Below are 25,163 nucleotides of genomic sequence, written 5' to 3'. Positions count from 1 at the left end.
TATTCATTCATTGTTTCTCTTGGGCCAGATGTTCTGCTTTTGTAGCTCAGACAGTAAAGCGTCTGTCTACAATGTGGGAGACCTGGGTTCGATCCCTGGGTCGGGAAGATCCCCTGGAGAAGGAAATGGCAATCCACTCCAGTACTCTTGCCTGGAAAATCCCATGGACAGAGGAGCCTGGTAGGCTACAGTCCATGGGGTCGCAAAGAGTCAGACACGAGTGAGTGACTTCACTTCATAATGATCAACACATTTTTTATCCACCAAACCTCCTATAAATTGGTAGTTGTTTCTCTAGCCTTGATCTACTTTAGCTTCAACTACCCCCACCCCTGGAGTAGGAAATGGCAACCCACTCCAATGTTCTTGCCTGGAGAATCCCATGGATGGAGGAACCTGGAGGGCTACAGTCCACGGGGTCGCAAAGAGTCCGAAAGGACTGAGCGACTTCTCACAGCACACACCCACCCCGCCCTGCTGCTACCGCAAAAGCACTTTGGAGAGGAGGTTGGAAACTTCTGCTGGGAAGCTTGCATTGTCTGGGATAATCTCTTTCTGTTATCTTCAGTGGCTTTGAGATAGTAGGACTTCTCATTATCATAAAAACCTTTCATTTTCACCTGGTTACAAGTGGTGCTGAGTAAGTGAAGAACTTCCAGTCTCAGGCCATTGTTTTTCCTTATTCCTGCTTCTTTTCCACAGTAGTTGCTTTTCCCTATTAATCTTTTAGTTACATGGGTAGTATACTTTTATTAGAGAAAATTGGAAAACAGGCATAAACAAGAAAAGTATGAAATTAAAATTATGCTGAATTTTATCACCTAATGATAACTCCTAAGATTTGGAGTATATTTTTTCAGACTTTCTTGTGTGGGGAAAAAAAAAAAAAAATATATATATATATATATATACACACACACACACATACACACACATGTATGTACATCTGTGATACTGTTAAATGAAAGGTGGAACTTTACACACGGGTCTGTTTTCACCTTGTGGCATCTCCATAACTTCCTCCCCAGGATCTATAGGGAGGGACTACAGATCTGTGGTCTTTCTCTTTGTCCCTCAGTGGTTCACACCAGGCAGGGTGTGGGGAAGGACAGGCAGCCACGGGTATAGCCCAGCTGCCGAGTTTTTCAAAGGAAATAAGGACTTTTGGTTGGCAGGGCAGTTGCTTTCACATCTGTTCTTTTAGGAGTCTCTGCAGTTGCTCAACACCCTGTGACCGGGCCTACCCCTTTCCTTGTCCAAAGTCCTGTCCCAGAGGCCTGGCAGAGGCTGGGGCCAGAGGTGGTCATGGGAGCCAGCCCCCTGCCTTCTGGTAGGCTGTGCCACCCACAGGATGCAGGGTTGTTCATCTTTCTTTGTCTCGTATTGGGCCTGGGACAAGCAGCAGCTGTTTAGACCTCTGCACAGGCGGGACAGTGGCTAAGGGAGCTGACTTTGGGAACAAAGATGCTGTTTACTTCTTAGCACATGTGTTTTTTGGAGTGGTTTGGTAGTTCACCCCAAGTAGCCCCTTAGGACCACCGCTGATTAGGAGTGAAGGCTCTTGTTCCATCTTGTAACTTGGAGGATATAAGTGAAGGAGTGAGCCAGAGCATCTCCATATGTTTCCCGCCTGAGCAGGGAAGGGATCTTAGCACATCTCTGAGCCTGTAGTCGACCCAGAAGAGATGAAGGTAGAGGCGCTGGAGGTGAGTCGCTGCACTGGAATGCAACCCCCTCGGGCCCCAACTCAGCAGTGTGAAAAGTCCATCTCGGAGGAGGGTGAGTGACACAAGCTTGTGCCTGCCTCAGCGAGGCTGTCTCTTTGGAGATCTCACTTTGGTCCCCCTGGCCCAGAGCGTGGAAGAGCTGAGGGCCTGAAGGAGGGGCAGCTCAGAGGCCTGATGCCAGTACTGGGCCAGACTGCTCCGTCCTCCAGGCCAAGTGAGCACTGCTGTCTGCACAGAGAGTGGGCTCTGTTTCTCTGCTCTGCATTCTTGTTAGAAGACTCTGGGGGCAGATCAGTTTGGCAGAAATGTACAAAGGCCTCTTGAGTGCCTGGTGCTTGGTGGGGGGGGATGGTCTGCTGGAAGAGAAGAGGTGGCCCCTCTGGCACCTCGAGTGAAGGAAAGCCCGATCAGGTAGGGTGCTGCGGTGACAGCGCATCAGTCCAGTCTTGACAGGGGCTGGAGGGCGCGCTTCCGTGGTGGCTCAGACGTGTGGGTGGCAGGTCGATGGTGGCTGTGGGAAGGAGGCCTCAGTTCTCACCTCAGGACTGCCCGAATGTCCTCATGACATGCTGGCTGGCTTCCCCTAGAGTGAGTAATCCAAGGAGGAGCAAGGTGGAAGCCACAGTATCTTTCATAACTTCGGAAGACAAGCATGTGATGTCTACGGCATTTTGTTGGTCACCCAGGTGATGTGGGAGGGCACCATACAAGGGCATGGACATCAGGAGGCAAGGGTCACTGGGGCTGCCTACCGCTGTAGCCCCAGCAGCTTCCAGCTCTTATTCTCCCAGCCTAGTGAAATGAGAGCATCTTTTATTTTTTTTCCCCATTGAGTTCCGACAAAAGTCCCAGAATTGAGCATTTTGAGTCACCTGCCCATTCCCCAGTGGACACTGACCAGGAGCCCCCCCAACCCCCCCAAAGGGCTGACTACCCATAGGAACAGGGAGCTGTTACTGGAAGTGGAAGCTACGGAAGGAATATGACAGTGTGTATCCTCTAAGGAGAGCCCTGTGGTCTAGAGGAGGTGAAGATGGGACATTGCTTCCGGAAAGGTGGCATTTGTCCTTGTCTTGGCAGGATGAGTAGCATTTTAACCATCCCAAGTGGCAGGAAGGCCTGAGCCAGGGCATGGTGGGGTGAGGCAGCTGGATCGTGGGGTCACGGGAGATCAGGCTGCAGAGATGACTTGGGCCAGGCATGGGAGTGGGTCAAGTGGAGGAGCCAGGATTTGACTCAGGAGACACTGAGAAGCCATGGAAAGTCTCTGACCAGGGCAGGCATGCAATAGAGCCAGGATCTGGAGAACACCCTCTGTCTGGCCTTCCTTATCTTCGGCTATCATTGAGCACTTACTGTGTACCCTACACACATTTCTCACTTAACCCTCACAGCCTCCCAAGGCATTGGATGATGTCACCCTGACTTTACGATGGGCCAAGGTAATGCAACTGGGCCAAGGTCACTCGATGGGGACTCTTGATTGCAGAGCTCTCAGCCTCTTCATCCCATATTCATGGGACAAAGGACTGTCATGAGAGTGAATCACCAGCCTGATTGCTTGGACCCTTCTCAGGGCTCCTCTGGGGTGTGGTAGCTCTCGTATGGATGGTTTCCTTGTCCGCACTCCCTCCCAGACATCTGCCTGGGGTGCTGTGGGGTTTCTTCCCTAGGGGGAAGGGCTTGACATCTGGGTTTGTCAACTGGGGCCAAACTATTTGCTCAGCGCTGGCTCGGCGTTATTTGTCTCTTGGCTGGCTGCCACCCGTGTCTGCCTTGTTCTTGCTGCAGTTCTACTCTGCCTTGCCCACCGTTTCACGGCTTCGCCACTCTCTTGTGTGTGGACTGGTGGCTCCCACGCAGCAGCCAGGCACTGACTGGGCCATCTCCCTGGCCTAAGGCACCCTCTCGTGGGCCTCTTCCTCTAGGTGGGTGAGGTCTCTCTCCCCTGAGCTCTGGACCGTGTAGCTCGCCTTCAAGGATGCCCCTCCCAGATCTTTGGGCCTTGTCATCGGTGGGCCTGGCAGGGGGTGTGTCCAAGTCACGCTTGCGTCCCCAGCACCCGAGAAGGGTCCTGCCCACAGGGAGGGGGGGGTGTTGCGGAGTGAGGGGAGGGACGGGTTGTGCTGTGCACCTGGCACCTTGAGTGAAGGAAAGCCAGCCTTCCCTGCCTGAGGCTGAGGAAGGCCACAGCTGCCCCTCCCTGGGGGGAGTTTCTCCAGCAGGAGCAGCCTGTCTCCAGGGAAGCCGTTTGTTCATTGCCCCTGGGGAGGGTCACGATGTCAGTGATTGAAAGCACCAGCTATAGAGTCAGACAGACCTGAGATTCAGTTCTGGCTCTTCCCGTTGTTTCTTTTTTTTTTCTTCAGCTATGTGTGCTTGAGCAAGTGAGTAGCCTCTCTGAGTCTCAGTTTTCTCTCTACAGAATGGGCATGATAGCAGGACCTCCTCCTGAGGCTGGGCGTGGTGCCCAGCACACAGTGTTTAAATGCTGACCCCAGGCCCTGCCTCCTGGGACCTCGCAGTTGGTGTGAGGGTGGGGTGCCAAGTGCCCAGTGACGGGTCAGGGTGCAGCAGGCCGACAGGGAAGAGGAAGGAGCTGGAGGGGAGACCTGGGGAGGGCGAGGCTGGGAAACTGGGCTCCATTCTCTTGTCTGGAGGAGGAAATGGCAGCCCACTCCAGTGTTCTTGCCCAGAGAATCCCCTGGACAGGGGAACCTGGCGGGCTGCAGTCCATGAGGTTGCAAAGAGTCAGACACGACTGCCGCGATTTAGCACACCCTTCTTTGTTACTGAACAATAGGGCTTACTGTCAGGATACAAGGTAGAAAATGACCCCAGGTCCCCGTATCACATGCTCAGGGGACTCCCTGCAGACCAGGAGGTGCTTCCCCCTCTGTCTGGGGCCGTCTCTGCACCCTGCTCCCTTCCTATCTCCCGCCTCACCGCTGAGCACCCCACCATTCCAGAAGGGAAGCTGAGGCCTGAAGTGGAAGGGGAAACTGGAGCCTGATGAGTGGCTTCCAGGGACGCAGGGGTGCTGGGGTTTTCTGGGGGCTCTTTGGAATAGGGATTTCAACCCGGGGCCTTAACCTCGGCCCCTGGCCTGGCCCCAGGACGGGGCGGGGGGCAGCTGTGAGATGAAGAGGTGGCAAGCCAGACTGGAGACCTTTGACCTCTCAGAGAGGGATGAGGCCCCCTCGCTGTGTGGGTGAGGAAACTGAGGCTCAGGGCCCTGTGTGAGAGGCGGAGCCAGGAAGAGGCTCCCTGGCAGGCTTCTGTCGCCTCTTAATTGCTCATTAAGGTGCCACTCGCCCCCTGCCTCCAGCCAGCATCACCAGACTTCTAATGCAGGCTTTGGGTGCTTGTTTTATTTTTACTTTATGAAAATTGTTCCAGTTTAAAGCTTCCAATTTCCATGAGGTCATTGGAGCCGAGAGCCTGGCCTGACGGCTCCCCCCCCCCCCCCCCCCCCGACTCCTGTCGAGGGCTCTTGCTGTGGCTGGGAGAGGGGCTGAGCTGAGGGCTCAACATTAGCCTTTCTGCTGCTCCCACCGCCAGAGCAGGAAGTTGTGGGTCCAGATGTGAGTCACTCTCATTAGGTAGCCGGTGGAAGGAGCCTTCACGTGTGTGAGTCTGGATGCTGGCCAAGGAGGGGCAGGCGACGGTCAACTCTGAGTGGGCTCTGACCCTGGCCCAGCTGCTGGGGGCCCCCTGGAGGAAAGCCAGGTAAAGAGGGCAGAGGGGATGGGGCGCCATCTGTCCTAGAAGCCTGGGGCCCCTGGGCAGCACCCCTCCCCACCAGGCAGGCCTGGCCAGGGCATGGGTGGACACGATCTGGACTGGCGGTAGGGGAGGCCTTGGATAGCCAGGTGTGGGGGCTCCTGGACAAGGTCACTGACTTGTCTCAGCCTGACAAGAAGCTGCTGTTACGACTGTGGTGGCGGTCATTTGGCTCGGCCCACCTAGACTGCCGTGACCCACAGACTCTCAGGTGTCCACCTTTCTTTTCAAGGTTGCAGTTGTACATATACAAGTACACTTTACTTTTCTCAGTGAAAGTAAAAGTGAATGGGGGAAGAGCAATTGAATTTATTTTGTTAGATTAAAAAAAAAAAAAACAGAAATAAACCAAAACCACGCTCTGAAAGTGATGCGTGCCCAAGAGACAACCAAGATGCCTCAAGAAAATGGATGGAACAGTCTCTCTCTCCCTCCAAGTCCTCTCAGCCCAGAGCTCTGGGACGAGCAGTATGGACCATGGGGAGTGGGTCCTTCTGGATCTTTCTGCCCATTCATCCAAACACAGACACAGGGCAAAGCAAGCGGCTCTTGTCCCTGTCATCACATGGGGGTTAGGACAGCGGGCCCTGCGGGCTTCCGCCCCCTGGCCAGCCCTTGAGGGATGGGATAGGGAGGGGGAAAGAAAGCGGAGGCCTGGGCTGGACCTCTAGGAGACAGACCCCCTGGCCCCAAGGGCTGGATGGACGGCCGCAGCCCAGACTGGCTTTGCCTGCAATAGCTGTGTGACCATGGGCTGTCACCGGCTCTCTCTGCTGCAGATACGTGAGGGGTGACTAGACCACCATTTCTAAGGTTAGGGGACCCTGCTCCTCAGCTGCTTTTAGCCATGTGGATGAACGTGCTTAAAATGTAGGTATTCGTTTTAATGTGTTTCAGGAAAAAAAAAAATCTGTAAATAGGATCTGTTACTTCATGCATGTATTTTTGGCTTGGACAGGGCTAAAGAAGACACAGAAATGAAACGGGGAGACTTAAGAGGAAGTGCAGCGGGGTTGGCTGCACAGGAAGTGTGGGCGTCCAGGGGTGCGGGGTCTGGAAGGCTCATCTGAGCGCCCTGGTTTCTGACCCGGCTGCGGGCCTCCCCCTCCAGACGGGCCCTGGGCTTCCTGGAGTTTTCCTGTGGCTCCAGCTGTGGGGGAGGAGGACTCTCAGGTTGTGCTGTCTGCCCTCAGCGGGGAAGGTGTGAACTTCGTGGGGGAGTCTCCAGGGGTAATTCGCTGAAAACAACTGACTGTTTGCTGGCGACCATTTTCCCAGGGGTGAGGTAGGGGGTGAAGGGCAGTCGTGGGGCCTCATTGCCAGGAGTGGGTCTGGGGACAGGCAGGCTTCCTGTGGGCCCTTTGGGGATGGGGGCTGGTGCAGTGGGGGTGGGGTTTGGGGGCAAAAATGGGCTTGCAAAAAGCCAAAGGTGCTTTTCCAGAGGAGGCAGAGGCCCGACTTGATGTTGCTTCGGGGACGTGCGCCCCTTTTACAGTTTGTGATTGTTGGCTTAACCCATTCCCTGCCTACCCACCCCCTCCAGCCCCCACCGACCGGTGTGGTAGTGTCGTCTGCCCCCCGTTTGTGGCGGGGAAGCCCGAGGTCTTGCCCTGGGTCACACAGGGAGTCGGTCCTCGGGGCATCCGTTGGCGTGCGCTGCCTTCAGGGTGAGCCGCCACGTTTGAGGCCTGGCGTGGGGGTCGGGATGCTGCGCCTCGTCTTTGGAGGGGCTGGTGGGGGAGCGCGGCCGAACAGGCTCTGGGTGGCTTTGGAGGGCTGGTGGGGCCGAGCCTTCCTGGCGGAGGGTCTTGTCTGCCCCCACCTCGGGGTGGCCGGGGTTGAGTCAGGGCTCTCGCCTCAGCGGGGCCTGCGTTCCTGGACACGCGCCGGCGTCCTGCCTCCGTGGGGAGGTGCGTGACCCAGCCCTTGGCATTTTCCATGACTTGCCATCCCAGCATTGCTGGGTCATCAAGGGGTGGCCGGGCCTGTCCCTCACCTCTCTCCTCCTGCCGTGGGCACATTTCTAGTGAGCTGAAGGCAGCTATCCACATCTCATTGTCTAGGCTGAAGTCAGTGCTTAACTCGGCTGGGAACGTTCAGGGTCTCTGAGGAAGCCGGCAGAGGGGTTCCCCCAGGCAGGGTCTCTGAGTTAGTGTGGCCACGTCCAGCCTTTGGTGGGGTCGGGTCTAGGGATGAGTAGGAAGTGCCAATGGCGTTTCCTTTCCTTTAAAAGACCTCAGTAGCCAAGAGCTGGGAGGTAGTTTGGCTTGGTGAGTGAGGCCTTGGTATCGGAACAGCAACCAGAGAAGCAGGGTCTTCTGGAGGCCATCGGGTCCAGCCCCCTGCCTCCAGGCAGAGCTGGATTAAGGCTTGAGTTCAGTACCCCCTCCGCCTTCTCCTGGCAGTGTACAAGATGAGCAGGGGATTGAGCTAGTTTCTTGCATCTGTGAAATGGGTCACACATGGTACCCAACGTGCTGGGTAGTTGTAGAATTAAAGGAAGGGGTGTGCATGGCGTGGCCGGCACGGAGAAGCCGCTGCCCATGTGAAAGTGTTTGTTGTTGTTACTGTCGTGCAGCTGTGTTTGGGGCTCTCTCCCCCCGTCCTGCCTTAGGTGGGAGGGTGGGCATCCTTGGAGAAGGGAACCCGGGAGGGGAGGGGAGGCTGGGCAGGGCCGGCTGAAGGGTACTGCTGAGGGGCCTGCCTGTAGCCCTTGGGGTAGTCACAGTCTCTGGGTTCTCAGTTTTCTCCTCTGTAAAATGGCAGCACCCAGGCAGGTTGCTGGTAAACTTAAAGGCCTGAAAAATGCTTCCCAGGCATCCGAGACCAGCAAACTCAGGCCTCGATGTTCCCGGCAGTGGCTAGCCCCCTTCCTCTGCCTGAGGGACCCAGCAGCTCTGCCCCCGCCCTCCCAGCCCAGGCTCACTTATGGAGTCTTCACTCACCCACGTGTGGTTCCTCCTGCCATCACCTTCCAAAGAGGGTGGCCTGGTGCCCCCCTGACAGCCATCAGCATCCGGCTCAGCCTGCCATGGCCCACGGATTTCGCAAGGGGCTCCGCCACGGCCGGGGCCTCGCCCAGTGCCCACGCAGGCCTGCGGGGCCGCAGCACCTCTGCTCCCCACGTGCCCCTTTCCCCACGTCCCCACCCACTGCGCCTCTAGAAGGACAGGGCCTCAGGGTGGGGCGGGGCGGGCTGAACGAGCCCCCTTTGTGAAAAGTCACCTTTTCACCAAAAGATGGGTGAAAGTCGCCTCTCTGGCGACCCTTCTCCCCGTGGTGCCCAGGGTCGCCCTTTCTCCCTCCGTCTGCTGATCTCTTTGATGGTCTTGCTTCATCGGTGTTTTCTGAGCAGAGTGCTGTGCTGGGGGCTAGACTGAGCCCACCCTGGGTGAAGCGGGGCTGGGACAGCTGATCTTGAGCCTGGAGACGAGGCCTGTGGGGTTCCTGCATTCCCCTAACACACAGATGGATCAATTCCTCCTGTCCCGTTTGCGTTCAAACCCCTTCCCCTGGCTTTCACCCTTCCCCGCCCCCCAAATCCTTGCCCCCACCTCTGGTTCTGTCTGCTAAACTCTGGGCCTGCCCCTGACATGGGCAGCAGCTGCAGCCTCCTCTGCCCAGAGTGCTTCCCCACTTCAGCCCCCTTCTCATACCTTGTGTCACCCCTTCCCACTTCAGGAGTCCTTGAGGTCAGGAGAAGACGGGGCCACCAGGAGCCCCCACCCCCTTGCTCCCTGCTCCTCTTTGTGCCTCTGTCTGCCCACCCCCCTGGACCACGAAGGAAGTTACCTGCAGCCGTGACTGATGGAAAAACACAAACTGAGCCCTTCGTTGCGGGTACCCTGGTCCTCAGACGGGATCCTGGCCTCCAGGCCTGCCTCCTCTCGCTTTCTGCTGAGCTGGGCTGGGGGACTGATGGAGGGGGGGTGCCTGTGACCCAGGGGGAACTCGTGCCACTTGTGGGTGGGGAGCAGCGAAGCAGACCTGGCTTTCAGGCATCAGGAGGCCCCCAGGGGAGATGCAGGCAGCGGTGCCACCCCCCATCTTTGGGACCCAGAGTACTGGGTGAAGGGCTCTGTCTTCAGGATCCGAGCCTCCTTGCCCTTGAAAGTGGTTTAGTTCACCACCTCAGGTGCAGCCGACTTGGGTCTGGGGCTCCTGCCGTCACTGGGTGGCCGAGCGGGGAGAGGGCTAGGATCCTGGGGTGTGGCCCCCTCCCTACACCAGTGGGGAAACAGGCCCAGACCCTGGTGTGCTTCCCCGGTCAGAGCTGTGCTGGAGGCACGTTTCCCCTGGCCACACTCAGCGGGGAGCTGTGGCTTTGGGCTGGCCAGCCCCTCTTCCTGCCTCAGTCTCCCCATCTCTGCAGCAGTCAGATTGACTCTGCCTCCCATCCACCTCCCTGCTGTGCGGGCCAGGGAACCCCCGGTCTGCCCATTCCTGCTCCCCGAGCCCTACTCCTCAGCGTCTCCTTCAAGCCCCCATCTGGCTCTGGGAGGAGGAGCTCTTTGAAGTTGGCTGGAGGCATTACTTTAATGGGGCCCTGGCCTAATGGGGAAGCATCTTGTTTTGAAACACCCAGACTCCCTGGAGCCGCTGCCCAGGTTCCCTGGGGAAGGGGTGCCTCGGCGCCTCCCAGGCAGTCCTGGGTCAGGGGCTGGCACCCTGGGATCTCTCTGCCAGTCTGCTTTCTGGCAGGGGAGTGAGAGAAGACAGGAGCTGCCTTTTGGGGGCTGACAGCAAGTGAGGTTTTGCTGTGAGGTCTTTGTCGCCGGCACCCTGGTCCTCAGCTGTGTTCCTGCCCCGCAAGGCCCACCTCTCTCTCTCTCTCTCTTCTGGGCTGGAGATGATGGAGTGGGAGTGACATCAGTTTCTCCGGCCCACCCCTTCTGTGTGGAGCTGTCTGGGGTGGCCCCAAGTAATGGCACTCACTGGGTGCCAGCCTCTTGGGTCAGGCCCCTAGGCCTTAGGTACCATCACACGTCCATCCTGCAGATGAGGAAACCGAGGCCCAGAGAGGTTAATTAATGTGTCTCGGTCACCCAGCCCCTCTGATGTGGAGCTGGGGTTCTTGCTTGTTGGGTCTCAGAGCTTGTGCTCTCGACCACTAGGCTTTCCTGGGTTCACAATTGCCCTCGCCCACCCTGGCATTTCTTCGCCTCGAGGGGCTTATGTGGCCCGCATCTAGTCTCTCCCCTCCCCGCAGCAGGGGCTCACAGGGACCCTGCACCCATCGTGTTTGTTGTAGCTCCAGCAAGCACCTCACCTGGTACCTGGTGTGAGCAGGAGCCCAGTGAGCACCCGTTGGGTGGCAGCACACAGGCCTTGGGCTGAGGTAGAAACAGCACCACAAGGTCAGCCCCCTTCCCCGTGAGAAGATTCTGGATATTATAAGAAGTTTTCATAGCCATTAGGTCATTTCACTGCCAGAACAGGCCGGGGAGCCAGGGAATGTATTTGTTCCCATCGCTCAGGTGAGAATTAGGAGACCTGAGAGGCAGGTGACCCGCCAAAGCTCATGCAGACAGGACCAGTGACACCAGGCTTGAGGCCCAGGCTCCGCAGTTCAGGGCAGGCTGTTTTTGACTCAGTTTGTGAGTTTGGGGTGTGAGTATCCTCTGTGTGCCAGGCAGTGTTGGGTCCTGAGAGCGGAGCAGTGTGTGGCCAGACACCGGCCTTGGGAGAGGCATTGACAGGCCAGGATTTCTGTGCTGTGGTGGGACGCACAGGCTCTGAGTCCAGATTGGGCAGCCCTCCTGGAGGAGGTGGCCACTCAGCCTGGCTCTGCGGGGTGTGCAGGAGTTTGCCAGGCAGAGGGAGTTAGGGGGTGGAGAGGTAGGCAGCGCTCTTAGGCTGCCTGAGCCTGGAGACAGAAGGGTGGGGCTTGTTTGGGGAACCGAAAAAAGTCAAATCTCACAGCCACAAAGAGGGCCTCAGGAAGCACTGGAGGACCGTGTTGGGCAGGGGTGAGTAGCATGGAGCTCATTGTCCGTGGGGTGGTAGACAGGTGAGGGGAGGCCTTGGGGAAGATCCCAGGGGAGGCTTGGGTCTAGGGGGGCATGTGGCTGCCGTGGACTTAGGCTCCATCACGGCGACTGCCAGTGCCCAGGGGAGCCTGGCTCTGGAAGACCAGTCTGTGAAGGGAAGCGGTGGGCTAGGAATGGGGGCGCTTGAGCTCGGGGGAGAGCCGTGGGGAGGGGCTCCCGAGCCCCTGTGTTTGCGGCTCCGGAAGCCGGGCTGTGGTTTCAGGGGGTGTGGAGGAGGTCGGCTGTAGCTGCTTCCCTTACAGAAGGGCTCTTCCGGGCTCCGGGCTGGGCTTTCACCAGGCAGCCCTCCCCCTTCTCCCCCATGATGTGCCCCCTTGACCTTGCACCATTCTCAGGAAGCCTCGAGGAAGGGGGGTCTCGGCACCTTGGGTGAGGGCTGGGCTCTCTGGTGGGGGTCTCTGGGCAGTGGCTTCGGGAGCCGGACTCAGCAACGATGCCTCGCTGGGCTCCGTGGGTGCAAGAGGAGGCTGTGAGCCCCGCAGGGCCTGCTGAGTTCTGTGTGGGGGTGCCTCTCCATCTGCCTGTCCCGCTCACCTCTCTGCAGCTAACTTTTCTGGTCACCTGAGCGAGGAGGGACTTCGCAGGCCCTGGGGCCCTTTCCTGCCCTGGGAGGAATCAGGCCCAGAGAGGGCTTAGAGGCAGAGCTCCTTAGGTCTGTGTCCCTTGCACTGCTTTGCTTGCAGCAGGTGGGGAGACTGAGGCAGGGGCACTTTGAAGCAAGGCACGGGAGAGGCAGGAAGTAGGACAGGAGGGTCTCTCCTGGTTGGTTAGTGTTCTCTTCCACTTTCTCGTCCCCAGGGCGGATTGTTTCCCCAGCTGAAGACTGCCTGAGCACAGGGTCTCCTCCCATCTTCCCCGCACCCTACCCTGAAGATCAGACTCAGGGCTGGTCCCATTTGCCCATCTAACCCAGCCCAGGGTCAGGTGGTGGTGGGGGAGCTGGGCCCCAGCCTCAGGGAGCTCCCAGGCTGTCAGGAAAGGGGCGGACAGTGACCTCTGTTCATGATGCTTCTTGGGGGAAGGTCCCTGAGTTGAGATGTTGTTGGAGTCAGCATTTCCCAAAGAGGATTCATTAGAGATTTAATGAGAAAAGAGCCTCATGAACCAAGAAGACTGGCAAGTGTTTAGCCGTGTTTATTAATTCAGCAGCTTTGCTTTCTTACAGTGCTTCTCAGAATCTTTAATCCACTAATGTGTACAGCGTATCTTTGAAAGTGAAAGTGATGGTTGCTCAGTCATGTCAGACTTTGCGACCCCATAGACTGTAGCCCACCAAGCTCCTCTGTTCATGGAATTCTCCAGGCAAGCATGCTGGAGTGGGTAGCCATGCCCTTCTCCAGGGGATCTTCCTGACCCAGGGATCGAAACTGGGTCTCCCACATTGCAGGCAGATTCTGGGTCTTCCCTGGTGGCTCAGTTGGCAAAGAGTCTGCCTACAATGTGGGAGACCCAGGTTTGATCCCTGGGTTGGGAAGATCCCCTGGAGAAGGAAGGGCATGGCAACCCACTCCAATATTCCTACCTGGGAAATCCTGTGGGCAGAGGAGCCTGGTGGGCTACAGTCCATAGGATCGCAAGAGTCAGACATGACTGAGCAACTAAGTCTTGGGTATCTTTAGAGAAAGAAGAGAATGGTAAGGCCAGTGCTGCCTGTGACTAGGGACTGGGCTGTATGTGGCCCCGCGTGCGCGGCTCCGTGTGCATGGCTCTGTGTGTGTGCCTTTCACGGCCTTGCGGTTGGACAGAGCACACATCAGAAGATGCCCACGTGGGGTTCAGAAGGAGCCTGGGCCTTGGAGTGGGCAGCTCAGAGTTCACATCCCAGCTAGGAGGCTTTGGACAAGTAGCTTGAGATTGCAGAGTTGGTTCCCCTGGCTGAAAGTAGAGTGAGAGCACCCCTAACCCACCCCGGGGGTCAGGAGGCAGGGACTTCGCCTGTTGGCAGCAGGTGCTCAGAGGCTGACGGGTCAGGGACGCCCATGGGCTGGTTTCCTGCCCTCTGTCTCCCCCTCGGGTTCGGGGTGTGCAGAGCATGCCTTGAGGGAGGGGTATTGTGCTTTCTCTCCTCTCCGCAGCCCGAGAGGCCTTGGGGGTGAGGACCTGATGCTGCCTGGAGGCTCTCTCTGGCTCGGGCCCACCTTCCTTGACCCAGTGGACAGGTGCTCTCTCGAGCCCAGCAAGGCACCGCTTAGAGAGTCAGCCTCTGTGAGGGTGACCCTGCTCGTGCCCCAGAAAGCAGCCCAGAGGGGCTGGCGCTGCTCTGTCCGCACCAGAGGCCGGGCCACTTCCAGAGAGAGCTCTCTGGCCTCGTCAGTGCTGACCCTGTCAGTGCTGTGACCGCGCCCGGGCCGCCTCTGGCCCTCGGGGCCCTTTCTCACTAGAGCGGTCCTCTTGACTTGGGCATGCTGTGCCAGGCACCGCCCCCATGCCCTGCCTGCATCGCCTCCACTGAATCCCCGCAGCGTGCTGGGCATTCAGAACGTTATTCCCCCATTTTTTTTCAAACGAGGAAACTGCAGCTCAAAAAGGATAGGTAACTTTTTCAGGGTCGTGCAACTTAGACGTGAGGAACCTGGGGTTCGTTTGTCTGTTTTTCTTATTTTGTTTGTGAGTGTGTATACTCAGTCGCTCGTTGTATCCATTTCTTTGAAACTTCATGAAATGTACCAGCCAGGCTCCTCTGTCCATGGGATTTCCCAAGCAAGAATACTGGCGGGGGTTGCCATTTCCTCCTCCAGGGGATCTTCTTGACCCAGGGATTGAACCTGCATCTCTCCATCTTCTGCACTGGCAGGTGGATCCTTTGCCACTGAGCCACTTGGGAAGCTCTTTGATTTATACACTCTATTTAATGTTTGGAAAATCACATGGCAAGAGGAGCCTGGCAGGCAACACCCCATGGGGTCGCAAAGAGTCGGACATGACTGAGCGACTAACACATACATTTATGTTTGGGGTATTCACATACGTATCTATATATCTGTGCACACACACATATACACCCACTCTAACAAACGTGCCAGGAACACATCTATGTTAATATATTTAGAGTGTCACTTCAGCCTTTGAGTTTCTCCTTGATTTTTCACTTTATGTATTTATGAAAACCTCTTTATTGAGGTATGGGTGACATACAAAAAGCTGTGCATTTTAATTGTGTACTACTTGATAAGTTTGGAGATAGGTATACACCCACGAAACCATCACTACAATCTTTGTTGTGTGCCTGTCCCTCATAGCCCAAAGTTTCCTTCCCACTTTTAATTTATCATTATTATTTTTATGCTGCTGCTGCTACTGCTAAGTCGCTTCAGTTGTGTCCGACTCTATGCGACCTCACAGATGGCAGCCCATCAGGCTCCGCCGTCCCTGGGATTCTCCAGGCAAGAACACTGGGGTGGGTTGCCATTTCCTTCTCCAAAGCATGGAAGTGAAAAGTGAAAGTGAAGTTGCTCAGTCGTGCCCTACTCTTAGTGACCCCACGGACTGCAGCCTACCAGGCTCCTCCGCCCATTGGAGTTTCCAGGCAAGAGTACTGGAGTGCGGTGCACACAAAATCTACTGTGTTGAAAATTAAGTATTCAGTGCAGTATTGTTAACGATAGGTACTGTGTATACGATAGATCTTGTCTTTTTCTATTGAAAACTTTAAAAATTACACAAGCTATATTATAACCATAGAAATAGAAGCTGAAAATGAGAAAGTTTATTCACTCTGTTAAAGCAGCAGTTTTGGCGTTTCTGTGTCCTGGCTCAGTCCTAATCCATTCCAGGCGTGACCTTCCCCGTGTGGATTTTTCACAGGATTCCCTGCCATGGTACGGTTCAAGTTGCTGTATCTTTTTGACAGCTCATAGTATTCTACCATAAGAACGTATTGTGATTTATCTTCTCCAGACTGATACACACATTGTTTTCAGTCTCTCCTACTTACAAATAATGCTGCAAGGAATAATCTTGTGTATAAGTCAAATTTTACACATGTGAAAGTGTTTTTAGGATAAATTACTTGAAGTAGGTTTGCCAGGTCAAAAGGTGTGTGTGTACATTAGTCATTCAGTGAGGTATGACTAAAATGCCCACCCCAGAGGTGGTGCTGAATCTGATGCCTGCCAGGGTGAAGTCTGCTTCCTCCCAGGCTGGCCAACACAGATTTGTGAAATGCTTTGATCTTTGCCAAGTAGATGGTTTTCCATAGTATTTTAAATTTTCATTTCTCTTCTTATGGGTGAAGTCAGTTTCTTTGCAAATGTTTGAGAGATTTAGATTGTCCTGTGAACTTTCTGTTCATACTCTCCTCCCATTTTTCTGTTAGGATATTGTTCTTTTTGATTTGTAGGAACTCTTTACATATAAGGGAGATTAGCTCCTTGGGATAAAAATTGCAAATGTCTCCATAATCTTTTGCTCATCTTTTGATTTTGCTTTTGATAGCTTTTACTATATAGAAAACAAATTTTAATTGTAATGAATTTATCAGTCTTTTCATTATGACTTTTAGGTTTCATGTCGGGTTAGAAAGGACTTAGTCATTGCAGCCTTATTTGAGAATTCTTTCATTGTTTCTTGCTCTTTGGAAATCATCCTAGTATAAATGATGACTCAAGCTTTCTCTCCCTCCTCTGGGTTTTGCTAACTTGTTAAACAGGCAACTAGCAGTGCAGGAGTTAAGACTTAAACCTAAATCTTTCTTGCCGTCTCCAGAACAGTGGCTACTCTGGGTTAAATCCACCATTACCAGTGGACCCACTGGGTGGGTCATGGGATGCACACTGTTCTGACTTCTTGGGCAGGACTAGCACCACATGAGGTCTCTGAAGGCCAGCTAGACTTCCCCTTTCTGTTCTTCCTTATCAAGGGGAAAGGGAACAGGAATGAAACATGGGCATGAAAGTGTTCTAAAGGGGGAGCCTAGTAAAGGTAGGGCTGAAAGGAATGAATCACTAATGGTGGAATTTCAGGCAAGAGTGCGGAGAAAATACAGCTGTTCTTTCCGATATGACAGCCTGGTTGAGTAGTCAGTCAGTCAACACTGCTGCCTGAACACCCACTATGTGCAGAGCCCTTTGCACACCTAGGGGGAGGGGGCACTGAAGTCTCTGCCTTCTGAAAACTTGGGCCTGGAGCCGAGTCTGCTCTTGGCCTCTCGCCTGGGTGCTGGCACACAGAAGGTGTTGGTGCACATCTGCTGAAGCCCTGAGTGCGCAAATCTCTGTCAAGATGAGTGAATGAATAGATGGACTCTTTCCAGGCAGTCCCTAACCCTCATTAGAATTGGTGCAGGAGATAGCAGACCAGATTTATTATCCCTGGCGGCTGGAACCTTGGGGGTGTTTGTGTTTTAGAGATTGACTAGGTCATGCCTAATCCATGGAGAAGCAGAAGGGCAGATTTCAGGAACAAAGAACAATTCCCAACCCCACCCCTAGGATTAGCCCTCTGGGGCCAAGTGACAACACTTCTTTTTGTTGGGCCTCTGAGATCTGACTTAAGTACTTCCTTTGCAAGAGGGAGAACCATGGCCCAGATCGGGTAAGGGTCACAGAGCATGTCGGCAGAGCCAGGGGACTGGGACTCCGGTGTCTGGACCCCAGGACTGAGTGGCCGCCTCCGCTCCCTGGAGGCTGGGTTGGAGTCCGCCTGCGGGTCTTGGGGGGCAGGGCTGGCTGGGGACTTACGCTGTTGGGGCTTTTGGCTCCTGCCGCTGCCTGGTGGCACTGCAGGCGGTCACTGGGAGGTGCGGAGGTCAGGTAGAGGGTTGTTAGGGACTCTGCCCCCTTTGCACCTTGGTCTCTCTTGTGGGGACTAATGGCTGGGCTTTCTCAGCTCTAGGACCTGAGCTTGCTTCTGGGCACATGTGCTGTTTTGTCCTTGCTAACTTGGCCTGTTGGCCACGAGGACCCGTGCCTCACTCTCCCCCTACCTTGGCCATCAGCTTACTGGTGAGAACACAGGCGTGGAGCCTGAGAGCCTCTGCCACTCACATGGCCAAAGACACAGAGCTGGCACTTGAACCCAGGCCTCCTCCCTCCCAGGCGCAGATCACCTGGCGAAGGTGTGGCGCGGCAGGTGCTGCCTGTTCTGCGAGAGGCCTTTTTGCCTGCTTTCACCATCTTATGCCTTAGTGCCAGCCCCCACCGAAGCCACCTTGCCTGCTTTCTGCCAGCTTTCTGCCAGGCTCAGTTTGGCTCATCCGTTTGTTTGTCCCACAAGCACCTGCCAGGGCCCAGCTGCAGGACATGGACTCAAATCCCACATCAGTTTGGTGAGGCAGTGCGGGGATGTTTGAGAGATGTCTTGGAAGAACTTGACAGGGACAAGTGCCGGGAGAAAACAGTAGGCAGAGGGAGGTTGGGCTCCAGCATGAGCTATGGCTTGGAGAGGGTGCCTCTTTGTGCTGGGCCGGGCAGAGCGGCTACTGCCTTCCCCTCACAGAGCTCTGGCTCTCCTGAGGGAGGGGACATTAATGTGATCAGAAAGTCTGCCAGTCACCTGGCGCTGGGCTGGGGGGCGCTGGGCTGGGGGGCTCCCGCCTGCCACAGTATGGTCACATGGGCAGAGCGTGGGTGCAGGGACCGGTCCAAGAGGCCCAAGTGGGGCCTCTCCTCTCCTTAGGCCTGCCTGCCTGCCCCGCTTCACACCCCAAGGCCCCACTTCCCCTTTCTGGGGCCACCAGGCCCTGCGCAGCAATGGGGCCTGCCAGGGCAGGGCCAGAGGAAGCCGGGCTGGGTTCCTGCCAGTGCTGCTTGGGTGAGGAAGTGGGTATCCTGTCTGTGTCTGTGAAAGCTGGGGTGGGCTAGTACTCCCCCAGGGGTGTGGTAGGGCTGGGAGGGGGCTGCGAGATCAGCCAGTTCTGCTGGGGAAGGGTTTCCTGAGCACCCAGAGGGCCAGTTCCTGCAGTCATAATCTGAGGTCCTAGCGCCCTCCTTCCAAGCTCCTCTAGCTGAGGAATGTGGACCCCTGCCCATTAGTATTTGACAGGAAGACCCCAGTCCTGTTTTGGTTGCAGGGAAGGGAGAATACGGTGTGTGAGGGTAGCTCAGAGGGCTTCCTGGAGGATGAGGCCCTCCTGATCTTGCTGGCTATGAGGACGCTCCCTGGCATGGCTGCCTGATCTTGCCCCTGGAAGGCAGAGGGAGGTACTTTGATAGAGTCCACTTTGCCCCCCACCCTCTCTCTGGAGCCTTGAAAACGGGGAGGGCTGGAAGGGGTTGGCATTTGGAGATGTTCTGGGTTCTGCGGATGTCAGTACTGCGAGGGAGATGGGCAGGACCCTGGATGGCCTGTATTCAAATCCCAGCTCTCTTTTACTAGCTGTGTGACCTCAGGCAAGTAACTGAATCTCTCTGTGCTCAGTTCCCACATCCATAAAAGAGACACAGGAGTCTCACCTACAGGGCAGGCATGTGGATTCAGACAGCGCTGGGTACACAGTGAGCACCCAGTAGATTCTCTGATGGTCTGTCCCGCTCAGTCATAGGCCCTGGGGACGCAGGGAGCGCGGAGCCCACCAGGGCCGCTTGGGGCAGCAAGCTTGATTCCCCAGCTATCACTTTCTGCCTAAGCATATCCCTGGGCTCCCTAACTCCTCTTGCACAGGAGTCTCTGGAGGGCACTGGAGAAGAAGCAGGGAGTACCCTGCCTCTTGCAGCCTTGGGCCCCCTGCTGCTCCGGTCAGTCAGGGACCTAGTGGCCAAGGTATAAGACCCAGGTTGGGGTGGGGAGGGTTCCCCAGAGGAGGTCTCAGCTGGGACTGGTTGTGTCTCAGGGGCCTCCTCCCACCTCTGAACCAACTTTTCTTGGCTTGGATCCTCAAGGGGCCATGAGGGCTTTCCAGACACAGCACATTGGGGCAGGAGGCCTAGCATGGACCTTGGGACTCTTGGTTGCAAGTGCCTGAAGCTCACTCTGGCATCAGCCATAGCGGGGCATTGATTGTGCCTTGTGAGTCAGCATCTTGGGGTCGCTTGCGCCTCTGACAGAGCTGGATCCGGGGCCCCGGGGCTGTATGCAGGGCTCCATCTCACTCCAGTTCTCCATGTGGGCTTCCTTGCCACATCTGTCACCATGTGGCTCCCTTGGCTGCCAGCTCAGGCCACTGGCAAAGCGAGCATCTTTCCCTCATGGGCCAGCAGAAGTCCCGACGAGGACTCTCACTGGGCTTGGTCCCACATCCATCCCAGGTGGCGCTAGTGGTAAAGAACCCACCTGCCAGTGCAGGAGACGTAAGAGATGTGGGTTTGAGCCCTGGCTCGGGAAGATCCCCTGGAGGGGGCATGGCAACCCACTCCAGTATTCATGCCTGGAGAAACCCATGGACAGAGGAGCCTAGAGCAGTCCATGGGGTCACACAGAGTCAGACATGACTGAAACGACTTAGCACGCATGCACACACCATCCTTAAACCAGTCGCTGGGGCTTGGGAGAGACTGTGCTGATGAGCCAGACCTGGGTCACGTGCCCCCTGGACTGAGGGCTGGGGCGGGGGAGAGGACCGCACCTAGCAGAAGCAGGAAACACCTTCCCACTGGACCCTTGGGGCCTCCCCCTCCTTTGTGAGCGTTGCTGTGAGGTGGGAGTGACAGCGAGGGGAGCCTGGGACTCCAGCGCCTCCAGGTAACGGGGCCTCAAGGTCTCTGCTCTGGGTGTTCGTGGAGTTCACACAGGCTCCGGGGGATGGGGGTGAGGGAGTGCGGAGGCAGGGTGGGCTGGGCCTGGCTTGACCTAAGGTCAGACTTACAGCCAGAGTAGCGCCGGTGCTGGAGAAACTGCCCCGAGAGGGGATGAGCTTCCCGTCACAAGGCCTGCAAGCTGAGGTTGCAGAAATGCTTGTTGGAGATGTGGCAGGAGTTCATCCAGGGGCTCAGAGGGGCCCCCGAGTTGCCAACTGAGCTGGCACTGGCAGAAGAGCCTTGAAATCTGCCCCGACAGAGAGGCCTCTGGGTCTCATTTTGGGGAGGAGCTGGCCTGTGGAGCCCCTGGAAGAGGGCATGACAACCCACTCCAGTATTCTTGCCTGGAAAATCCCATGGACAGAGGAGCCTGGCGGGCTACAGTCCATGGGCTCTCAAAGAGTCAGACACAACTTAAGCAACTTAGCATGCATGCATGGCCTATAGAGATACCCATTGGTGCTGGCTTGTCTGTGGGAGGTGGTACCTTAGCCCTTCCTCCCAGCCTGGCCTTGCACTGCTCCGTTTGTTCCAAAGGCTGGATGGCATCCCTGGGTGGGGCCAGTCCCCATGCCCATGCTGCCCGTTGTCCACCTTCTTGCCCGCCTGCTGTTGCCCAGGAGGTGGCCTAATTAGATCCCCAAAAGAAGTGTTTACTGGGCCTGAGTTTCCGAGGATTCTTTCAGCTAATCCCTCCCTCTCCCTGCCTGGCTCAGCCAGGCTTTGTGTGCCTGGAAGGGCAGGTTGGCGTTGGGGGTGAAAGGCCATGTGTGTGTGTGTGTGTGTGTGTGTGTGTGTGTGTGTCTGTGTGTGTGTGTGTGTGAGTACACGCACATGTGGGTGGGGGTACACTTGTGCACATCCTGGCCACCCGCAGTCTGTTCTGGGGCTGCCCCCCGGGGGGATGGAGCAGCGGTGGAGAGTGGCCTTGGCCCCTTGGAGTTTGGGTTTCTTAGCCTGGCAGTCCTGGTGCCCTGGGGTTGGCACCCATTCACAGAGACAGTCAGTGTTGTGAATAGTTTTGGCAGCTGGTTCAGTCCCTGGGAGCTGCTGCTTCTGGAAGGAGCTCTGTAGGGAAGCCTTTCCCTGTTGACTGAAACCATGAGGCTGGGCCAAGGGGTCCTGGTTTGGGAGCTGGCAGCCCCGGGCTTGAGTCCCAGCCCTTCTGCCCACCAGCTCCAGCTGTGTGATTTTAGGCACCGCTCAGCCTCTCTGGGCTCGGCTTTGCCTGACAGGTTACAAGGGTGAGAGTGGAGATGTGCGTGCGGGCGCCTGGTGTGGCGCTGTTGCAGTTGTTTCACGTGCCCTGGAGAGGGGGCTTCTCGGGGCAGGCACCCCATCTTGCTCAGTGACTCCTTCGGCGCAGGGCTGGTCAGTACTCAAACATGCCTGTGCTGGAACAAAGATCAGTGAGTGTCGATTTAGAGGTGGCAAACGCGTGGGCTGTGCTGCGTGAATTTTAGAATTTTTTTTTTTTACTGAACTACAGTTGATTTACAGTGTTGTGCCAACCTCTGCTGTACACCAGAGTGACTCGGTTATACACATATAGACATTCTTTTTAAAATATTATTTTCTATTATGGTTTACCCCAGGAGATATAGCTTCCTGTGCTATCCAGTAGGACCTTGTTGTTTGTTTATTCTAAATATGATAGCTTGCATCTAGTAACCCCAAACTCCCAGTGCCCCCCTCTCCCTCCCCCTGCCTCCTGGGCAACCACAGGTGTGTTCTCCATGTCTCTGAGTCTGTTTTGTGGATAAGTTTGTTTGCGTCATATTTTAGATTGCACGTGTAAGTGACGTCATATGGCATTTGTCTTCCTCTTTTTGACTTCACTCAGTGGAATCATCTCTAGCTGCATCTGTGTTGCTGCAAATGATATTATTTCATTCTTTTTGTTTTGGCTGAGTAGTATCCATTGTATGTATGTACAGCATCTTCTTTATTCATCTGTTGACGCATTTTTAGATTGTTTCCATGTTTGGGTTGTTTTGTCACTTTTGGCTATTGATACCACACAAATTTTAAAAATTAGCCATCAACATTTGAAGACTGGTATTTCATGTAGAAATCAGATTTGTAGCTTGTCCAGGCACTTTGAACACTTTGGCAGCCCTGGCTCAACCCCCTCAGGGTTGCTTGGGTTATAGAGGTGGTTGCCAAGGCTTGTGGACACCTGCCTGGGCCTAGGAGGAGCACAGGGGTCTGGACCTCTGGCAAAGAGCCCCTTCCTCTGCCTACAAGTATGTGGTTTTTCTGTTTTGTACCTAGGATTTGAGGAACAGGAGTTCCCAGATGGAATGATGCCTCAAGTGGGTCCTGATTCAAGGTGGCCCCAGGTTACTCAAGGCAGCTGGTGCTCACTGGGGGTCTTCACTTAGACACTGAGATTCTGGGTGCACTGCTGTTCTATCTTTGGAGTCCCTGGACTGACGTTCCTTTGCAGCTTGCACCAGTGGCCATCTGGAGCTCTTGTGATTGCCCTGAGCCTTCCCGCGTCTGACTGCCTCCCTGCCCTCTGCCACCCGCCTTGTCCTGGCTCCTGTCCCTGAGGCAGGCTGGGATGATGTTGGGGGCCTGGACTCCTGGTCTGTTCCCTTGACCCAAGATTCCTGTTGAGAGCATGGCAGCCGCCCCAGGCTCCAGTGGCTGCATCTAGGGATTGCACGTTTTTGGGTAACTTTCTCTCCCTGGAGACTGGGAGCCCTAGGGGAGAGAAGTGGGCCTGGTGTGCCATAGGCATGATTAGCAAGCCTTTTGGGAATGAACTAATGAGTAAAGATGTGAATGGTGCTGGAGAAAGAGGGAGACCCTCTGGGCTGAGCATTGCAAGCCTGGGGTCTGCTCTCAACTTTGTCACCAAGGGTCCACTGTGTTCTTCTCTGAGGTTCAGTTTTCTATGAAGTGGAACTTGCTAGCTTGTCAATGGGTCCTTTTAGAAAAATTCAGTCTTAGGTGGAAACTTAACATAATATTAATGCAAGGGCGGTGCTCTGAGTGAAACTGGTGTTCGGGTCTAAGACTCACTGAAAAGCTCCAGTAATCGAGTGAGTGAGGTCTTCACACAAGAACTGCTGGGGCAGAAGAAATCGTGCAGACAGACTTCACACGTGTGGCCACCTGACTTAGGACAAACGTGGCTCCATGACACTTTTGAGGAAAGAATGTGGCTTCACTTAAGGCCAGTGGGGTAATCAGATGCCCATTCAGAAAAAGGAGCTTGACCCCCCCTCCTACTGTTCCCCAGAATCCCGTGAGATGGAACAGAGGCCTACATGTAGTAGAGCAGTGCTTTCCAGGAGAAGTTTCTGGATGACAGAGGGGCTCCATACCTGCACTGGCCTGTGTGATAACCACACAGCTGTGTGTGGCTGACAAGCGCTTGAAATGTGACTGGTATGACTGAGGGACTGACTTTTGTTTACCTTTAAAAATGTTTGTGTGATCATCATGCTATTGTGTTGTTGTTCTTAGTCATTCAGTTGTGTTTGACTCTGCGACCCCACGGACTGTAGCCCACCAGGCTCCTCTGTCCACGGGGATTCTCCAGGCAAGAACATTGGAGTGGGTTGCCATGCCCTCCTCTCATGCTATTATTATGCTCAAAAAATTGTGTCATTTACTAACCTAGTCCCACCTTCGGTTCACATGTATTTATTTGGGCGCTGCGTCTTCCTTGCTGCATGGGCTCTCTCTAGTTGCAGTGCTCAGGCTTCTCATTGCGGTGGCTCCTCTTGCTGTGGAGCAGGGCCTCTAGGGCTGGCAGGCTCAGTAGTTGTGGTGCTTGGGCTTAGTTGCTCTGTGGCATGTGGGATATTCCCAGACTAGGCATCGAACCCGTGTCCCCTGCCTTGGTGGGTGGATTCTTAACCACCGGACCACCAGGGAAGTCTCAGTTCCCATTTAGATTTTACCACTTGTTTCAAAACAACTTTTTGTAGTTGTGCATTTTAAAAAAATTTTATTTATTTGGCTGTGTCAGGTCTTAGTTGCAGCATGTGGGATCTTGTTCCCTGACCCGGGCACAAACCTGGACCCCCGCATTGGGAGTGTGCAGTCTTGGCCACTGGACCACCAGGGAAGTCCCTGTAGTTGCAGTTTTTCAAAAATCAAGGTCTAGATAATGTCCACTATATTGGGTTTGTAAGACTTTTGGGCTTCTCTGGTGGCTTAGTTGGTAAAGAATCTGCCTGCAGGGTAGGCAGGTTTGATCCCTGGGTCGGGAAGATCCCCTGGAAAAGGGAATGGCAACCCACTCCAGTATTCTTGCCTGGAGAATTCCGTGGACAGAGGAGCCTGGCAGGTCCATGGGGTCGCAAAGGGTCAGACATGACCGAGCAAGTAACACCTTTTTTTGTTTTTTGTAAGATTTTGAAATTTATTTTATCATGTAACATCCCCACTTTCTCTCATGTCACTGACGGGTTAATAGTGGGTTATTTGTCCTGTAGGGCAGTAGTTTTCAAAGTGTGGACCAGCAGCTTCAGCATCTCCTGGGAACATGTGAGAAATGCCCATTTCTTCTCAGACCCCATCTAGTCCTGCTGAAACAGTACTGGGACTGCAGCCCAGCAATGTGTGTTTTCGCATGTCCTCCGGGATCTCACCTGGGTACCACTGCTGTTGTGACTAGCCCGCTTCATAGATTTGGGTGATTGCGACCTCCTGTTGCCATTTACCTTCTCCAGTTGGCCTCTATATGGGACTGAATTTTTCATTTCATTAAAAAATTTTAAAATTTATTTATTTTTGGCTGCATCTGGCCTTCATTGCTGCATGTGGGCTTTCTCTAGTTGGGGAAGGGGATTACTCCTCGTGGCAGTGTGTGGGCTTCTCATCGCAGAGCACGGGCTCTAAATGTGCCACGTCAGTGGCTGCGGAGCCTGGGCTCAGCAGTTGTCTCCAGGGCTCCAGAGCACAGGCTCAGT

General features: G+C 55.1%; 1 protein-coding gene across 3 annotated transcripts in view; it reads left to right on the top strand.

Moving 5' to 3' along the window:
- The first annotated feature begins 4,787 nt into the window (after positions 1–4,787).
- The window catches only part of ADCY7 (adenylate cyclase 7), a 50,089-nt gene continuing 29,713 nt past the window's right edge, over positions 4,788–25,163 (top strand). For 2 of the 3 annotated variants that reach the window (XM_040253461.1, XM_040253463.1), the window contains exon 1: positions 10,992–11,479. The gene's annotated coding sequence lies outside the window, so the exon portion shown is untranslated. Of the gene's footprint in view, positions 5,457–10,991; positions 11,480–25,163 lie in introns of those variants that run through there. The other variant, XM_040253462.1, reaches the window with a different exon arrangement.

The sequence above is a fragment of the Oryx dammah genome, unplaced genomic scaffold, assembly GCF_014754425.2.
Source record: "Oryx dammah isolate SB20612 unplaced genomic scaffold, SCBI_Odam_1.1 HiC_scaffold_13, whole genome shotgun sequence".
NCBI lineage: Eukaryota > Metazoa > Chordata > Mammalia > Artiodactyla > Bovidae > Oryx > Oryx dammah.
Note: the sequence above shows the minus strand (reverse complement) of the source record. Positions and strands in the feature narration are given on the sequence as shown.